Here is a 6,746-nt window from a genome sequence, read left to right on the forward strand (position 1 = left end):
GCTGGGAGGAAAGACTTACACTGATTGACCAGGGCTGGGTCATTCTGCTACCTCTAATGAAGGCTGGTTCCCAGCCCCCATGAAGTGGGGTTTTAGGAGTTACCTAAGGAAAGCAGTGAGCTGTGGATAGAAAAGAGGGTGTTAGGCAAAGATAGCTATGTGCAACCTAGCCAAGAAGCCCAATACCATTGGTCTATATCAGGCTCCTTTCTCAAGTCCTCTCCACCCCCCTCCTAGCTGAGTTTCCTCCTGACTTTGCTCAGCAGCTGTCGAGAGACTGAAGCCCCTCCAGAGCCAGGTGCGTTCATGGAGCTGACCCACCTGTGCTTGGATCCTGGTTTCGTGCTGAGGAGTTTGGGACAGTTCACGTCATCTCTCTGGATCTCTGCGCCCTCTGCAGTGACACGGGGACAATAATGTCCAACCTCCCGGGCGCTGGCTGGTGAGCTTCATGAGAGAAGGGCTATGGAGCCGAGGGCCCGGTGCAGAGCACACACACAATCCACAGTAGCGATGAGGAGTACGGTGTGAGCGAAGGTTATTAAATATACCACGGCCTGCCAGAAGAACAAACGAATCTGCCTTGGAAGAAATGGTGCCAGAACACTCCGAAGACGAGACTCTGTCGTGTCCTTTGGAAGGGTTATCAGGAGGGAGCAGTCTCTGGAGAAGGAAGGACACCATGCTTGGGGGAGGGTCAATGAGCAAGAGGAGACCATCGGTGAGATGGATGACCCCGGGGCTGTGCCAATGGACTCAAAGACAGCCACCGTAGCTTGCCAGGATGGCACAGAACCAGTTAGTGTTTTGTCCTGTTGGACAGAGAGCTGCCGTGAACCAGCGCAGACGCATGACTTGTAGATGGAGCTTCCCCGCATGGAACCTCGCCGAACCTCCCCTGGCACCTCACAACAGCATCATGATTCTGCAGCGAGCCTGCGGTGCCAATGGGTAAGCACTGGACTGCTGGCTTGCTTACCTCACGTGTGCAGAGTAGGATTGCTCCATAGGGACTGAAAGATTGGGAACCTTTGGGAAGTAGATTGCTGGGCCTTTCTTTCTGGGTGTCTCTGAGTGGGGTTGTGTTAGTCTGGGTAGACTAGAGAAACAAATTCATAGACACTCATGTGTATATAAGAAAGAGATTTATGTACAAGAGCAATTGAGTATTGAGAAAATGTCCCAGCCCAGCCCCTAAGTCCGATATTAGCCCATATGTCCAATATCAATCTATAAAGTCCTCTTCAGACTCACGAAACACATGCAATGATGCCAAATGCAGGAGGATCATAGGCCAGTGGGTTGGAAGTCTTGTGGATCCATTGGCGTTGTAAGCATCTCAGCACTCAGGGGTCTCTACGTGGCTTCTCTGGCTCCACAGGGTAGGTCCCTGTGGCCTCTCTACCTCCCAGGGCATAGCACCACAGGTCTTGTCAGTAGAGCATCTCTCAGGGAGTGAGTGGAGAGAGATATCTTGTCTCCCACCTCCAAGAAGGAATTCCCAGAATTCTCAGGAGAAGGCCATGCCCACTCAGAGGTCTCATTGGTTATATCTTGATTGGCAGGTGATATAGTTAAAGTTTATTGTGCCAACCTGGCCAATAAACACATGTGGGGTTAATTGAAGGGCAGAGAGATAAATGGCTTGGTGAGCCTCATCTTTCTAGTTCTCAGGTCTCTTGCTTTGTGATGGTCAGACCAGGGTGCAGCTGCTTTAGCCAGTCCCTGCTCCAGCTGGCAAGGTTCACTTCCTGCAAGACACCCCCAAGGAGAAACCACATGGACCTACCCCGATGCAGCCCTGAGTGCTGGAGCAGCCACGTGGAGACCCCTGCCAGCACTATGATGCTTACACATTCACTGATTCGGCTTTCCTCCTGTAGTTGGCGTCATTGCTTGTCTTTTGTGAGATGGAGGAGGACTTTGTGGATTGGTGTCGGGGCATATGGGCTAATGTTGGATTTGTGGGCTTGGGCAGCACTGGGTTGGTATGTTTTCTTGATGTGCACTTATCCTTTATATAAAACTCTCTCTTATACATGAGTTTCTGTGGATTTGTTTCTCTAATGTACCCAGACTAACACAACAGGCCAGACTCCACCTCTTCATCGTAATCCTCTCAAATTGACACCAGATTATGTGACTACTACAGGGTTTAAGATGTCAAGCTTTCAGCTAGGAGGGGAGTCTGTAACTGCGGCTGCTGGCCCGGGGTTAGTCACCTTACCTGCTCTTAATTCCTCCTTTTCTTTACATCCCAGAAGGAAAGTCAACGTGCTTCTGGCCGAGCTGCCCAGGTCATCCGGGCCCACAGGGGGTTCTTGGGGACTGAGCTTCACCCTTGGTAAGAGCTGAGGGTCATTAGATGAGAGGTTACTCTTTGAAGGGCCTGCCAGTAAAGCCAGCTTCAGGCTCCAGGGTAAAAGCCCGGGGGGGGTGGGGGGGTGGGGGGGGCGGGGATTGGTGGCGCCTGCTCTGGGCCCACCTCGACCCTCCTGGCTGTGAGACAGCAGCCTGAGGGGCCAGCACTTCTGAAAACCATGCAGTGGTCAAGGCACGGGGCTCCATGGTTTCAAAGCAGAATTCGGTTCATTCACTGTATGCTTGTCTGAATGGAGACAATGCTCCGACCTGGTCAGTGGTCCTTGTCCCTCCTACTCCCTTATCTCGGCACCATAGCCTTGCCCAGGCTGTACAGAGACCCCACCACCCTGGGTCCTAGGTGTGGTGGCCACTTCCGTACTCACCCAGCTGTCTCTGTTACTACCACAAGCGGGGGACCTTGAAGAACAGGAATTAATTTTTCTCAGAATTCTGGAAGCCAAAAGTGCGACTCAGAGTCTGGGCTATGTTGATTCCTTCTCTCCCTCTCTTCCAGCCTCGGTCTCATGATCCTTGGTGTCTGTTTGCTTACAGATGGTGCCTCCCCTGCATGGTTGTGTTTCAGTCTATGCTGCTGTTTTTATAGGACACATCTCAAAAGTGACTAGGTTTAGGACCCACCCTAGCCTGGCACTGCCTCATTAACGTGACAAAAGAAAATGCTGATCCCAAAGAGTATCACAGGGACAAAAATTAGGACTTCAACATAACTTCTCCCCAAACTCCAAACGCACAGCCCTTCTGACTCACAGCAACCCTGTAGGGCAGGGTTGAACTGTCCCTGTGAGGTTCTGAGACTGTAAACCTTTCCAGGAATGAAAACCCTCAACTTTCTCCCATGGAGTGGCTGGTAGTTTTGAACCGCTGACCCAGCAGTTCACAGCCCAATGTGTAACCCACTATGCCACCAGAGCGCCTAACAATTTCCATAGGGACCCCATTCAACCCTAGCCAGCCTCTGACCTGCTGAGGGCTTCACCATCACCTGTGACTTCACCACAGTCCAGGAAGGATGGCCACGGGTCCGGAGCACCTGGTCACTTGTCCGAGTTTGTCTGACCAGACTGTGGCTGGACCAGCTATGAGCCCAGGCGGTTCTAACTTCAGAATGGTCTTTCCTCGCTTCCTGAGCCCCAGAGTCACCCCTGTCTGGAGACCCAACCATTGGAATCCCCTGGCAGCAAGGACAGGGCACCTCACTACCGCCACTAGGGTATAGATGGTTTTACAACGTTCCCTCCCAGGACGTCCATCTCCCCACCTGTGCAAGAAGGGTGGGCTAGGTAGTCTCGCAGACCCTTATGTAGGGGTGAGGGTAGGAGGGCTGATGTTCAGGGCTTTAGCTGGGCCTGAGCTGAGCTCACATCTGGCCAGGAGGCTGGTGGAGAGATGAGAACTCACACCAGGGGCCTTCCCCATCGCCTTTGCCGCTCAACTGCTGTGCTAAGAGCAATTTACAAGCACCCTCCTTTGGACTCCTCAGAGTGACTTGGTCAGGTGGGCACCTTTACTGTTATCCCCATGTTACAGGTGAGGAAATGGGACTTAGAGAAGGTCCTTAGGGGACCCAGGCAATGTTCACGGAATATGGTGTGGCCCCGATTTGAATTCAGGCAGCTTTCTCCAAAGCAAGTGCTTTTCACCATAACCTTGCCCCCAACCTCCTCCCCGCCACCACCTCTCCCTTACCCCTGCCCTTTTACCTCTACCCTCCACCCCTACCCTAACCGTGTTCCTTAATGTTAACCTGGAGCCAGGTCTCCTTCCTGCACACTCGGGGCCGGCTATGCCTTCCTGCTGCCACCAGGGGGAGGGCCAGCTCCTTGCAGAAACCTGGGAGCCAAAGGAAAGAGCCAGGAAGCTGAGGCCGAGCCTGCCAGCAAGGTGGTGTGGGCCAGGGGGCTAGCTGAAGGTGGGTCGGGGTGAAGCGCAAACAAGGAATAATCATAATGTTGTGGCCAACAATATAAATAGGGAATAATAAATTCTAAACATTTGCTGGTTTCAAGAATCAGTCTGGTAGTCCTCGCAGCTCTGCTGGGCGTGGTGGCAGACTGGGCTTTTTCCAGGTTCCCGGGTCCATGCCCCGCGCCTGCCTCTCCTCCTCCCACCTGTTCCCTCAGTGGTCCAGGGGCCGCTCCCGAGACCACCTCGTCTTCCTCCGCCAAAGCCACCTGGTCCATGCCTCCATCACCACAGAAGGCACCACTGTCTCCACCACAGCCACCTCTGAACTTTCCACCGAGACCACCACGGAGCACGAGGCCACCTCTCCCGCCCTGCATGCCGCCGGGGCCGCCTCTGCCACGGGCACCGCCTGGGGGTGGGAGGAAGCGTGCTGCGCAGGCTAAGGTCTGGTTCCCACAACCCGGTGGGGGCACTGCCCATTGCCAGCTCGGTGGCAGACATTTCCTCCCTCAGAGGGGTCCCCTCAGGAGCCACGGGGTCCTCGCGGCGGGGCAAGCCTCCTCGGTCTCCTCCACCACTTCCCTGTGACCCGTCGGCCCACCAGGACCTACTCCGAGGGCGGTGGCATGTCTCTGCCCTCTCGGGGTGGCATTCCACCCCACATGCTGTTTCTGGGCGGCTTCTTGAAGTTTGCTCCCTTGGAAATCTTTTCCATCAAACCACTCCCCTCCCGGGCACCTTGGCCGTCTGCGGGTCTTCGTGGACACCGTGGACACCGCAACATTGTCTTTGGGCTTCGGGGTCTCCTCATGCAGGCGGAGCTGGATGGTGGGCTGCCAGTTCTCTGATTCATCTTAAGCACCCACCCCGCTGAAAGCAGTCTGTCCGATAGTTACATGCCGTATTGTCCTTTGATCCCTCCACGTAAATCGCACTCTTGTCAGGGACAGACAGGTGGGCCTGCATTAACATCTGGTCCTTCATCCACGCCCCCCCCCCCCACCAGGCTTATTGAAGCCCCCTTGCTCTGCAGCGCTGCCCCTTCCACCGTGTCCTCCTCGTTTCCCCCAAGTTCTGTGCATGCCTCCACCATCAAATCCTCCTCTTCCCCTGCCGGGGTCATCCGGGCCACTCATGCGCTTGTTCTCTCCTGGACTGGAAGATCCCCCAGACTCCTGCCCATAAACGCCCATGCTACCGTCAGAATGGGCTCTGCTGCCCCTGGCGGCTGCTCTGCTGGCCTGACTGTAAGAGCCAGTGGGGGTGGGGGTGGGAGGTGGCTAGTGGGCAGCTGCTGTCCATAGCTGCTCTGCTGCCCGGAGCTGCCCAGCTGTCTGTAGGTGTTCTGCTGAGCGTAACTACTCTGATCAGAGCCAGTGGCCTGGGAAGAAGAGGCACTGGTAGGAGGATGGGCAGAGGCACGGTGACTGCCTGCATGAGGTAGCTCTCAGGCACCTGGGGGTAACTGCAGTGCCTCTGTCCGCAGCCCACGCTGGGCCGGTTCTAGCCTCCTGTGTTGGTTGAGGTTCGCTGGGCTCAGCAGACTTGCTGCCATCCTGTGGTCCTGCAGGTGCAGTGGTGGCTGGCTGCTGTCCATATGCTGGGGAGGCAGGCTGAGGCCCGTATACAGACGGAGCAGCATAAGAGGCCTGGGTGGTGGTCACCGTTGCCATGGTGGCATCATAGGCAGCAGTGCCTTGGCCTTGGACAAGCCGGCTGTAGGTCTGTGGGGCAGCTGGAGTACCATAACCAGTCGGAGGCATCCGTAAGAGGTTGCCTAGGCCGCCTGCCCATAGGTTGCAGTGGTGTGAGCCTGGGTCTAGCTGGCATCAGTACCATAGGTCCACAGGTTCCATAACTTTGTTGCCCACAGGCCTGCTGGGTGCTTTGTGCATATCCTTGAGTGGCTGGCCGGTGTAAGCACTGTAGCCTTGCTGGGCTGCGGCTTGCCTGTAGGTTCTGTAATCTGTGGACGCCAACTTCTATCCATTCTCTCAGTTGCTCAACACCTATCTCCCTCTGGCTTTCCCTTTAGGCTCCCACGAGTCGTTGTAAAGGTTCTCATTCAGGGATCCAAGCCAGGACCTGGGACTCTAAGTCTCTAGCAGGATTGGGGGTGGGGGGTTGGGGGCAGATGCCCTCTGATACTGGCTCTGTACTTGTCTCTAAGGGGCCTGCCAGCTCTGTTGACGGTTTGGTTCTCCAAGGTGAGCTGGGCAAGACTCACCAGTGTCCCAAACCTTTCCAACAGACACGACTTTTGTTACGTCCATCCGTCATTCCTTCACTCATTCGACACGCATTTTCTGCCCCATCAGCTCATGAAGGACTCAGAAGCTTTACTCCATCTGTTGCAGTACATAATCTACTGTCAACTTGAGACTATTCAGAGTGAAGGGGTTTAGCCTGTCAATAAGGCCGCAGCTTGATGACCTCATTTGGAGGTGCGAAGGAGA

The 6,746-nt window shown here is 55.1% G+C and overlaps 1 pseudogene; it reads right to left on the reverse strand.

The window, feature by feature from the left end:
• Nucleotides 1-3,170: 3,170 nt before the first annotated feature.
• The window catches only part of LOC101640406, a 25,178-nt pseudogene continuing 21,602 nt past the window's right edge, over nucleotides 3,171-6,746 (reverse strand).

Source organism: Echinops telfairi, unplaced genomic scaffold (assembly GCF_000313985.2).
Source record: "Echinops telfairi isolate 266 unplaced genomic scaffold, ASM31398v2 ScPeMD7_7410;HRSCAF=8448, whole genome shotgun sequence".
In the NCBI taxonomy this organism is placed as follows: domain Eukaryota; kingdom Metazoa; phylum Chordata; class Mammalia; order Afrosoricida; family Tenrecidae; genus Echinops; species Echinops telfairi.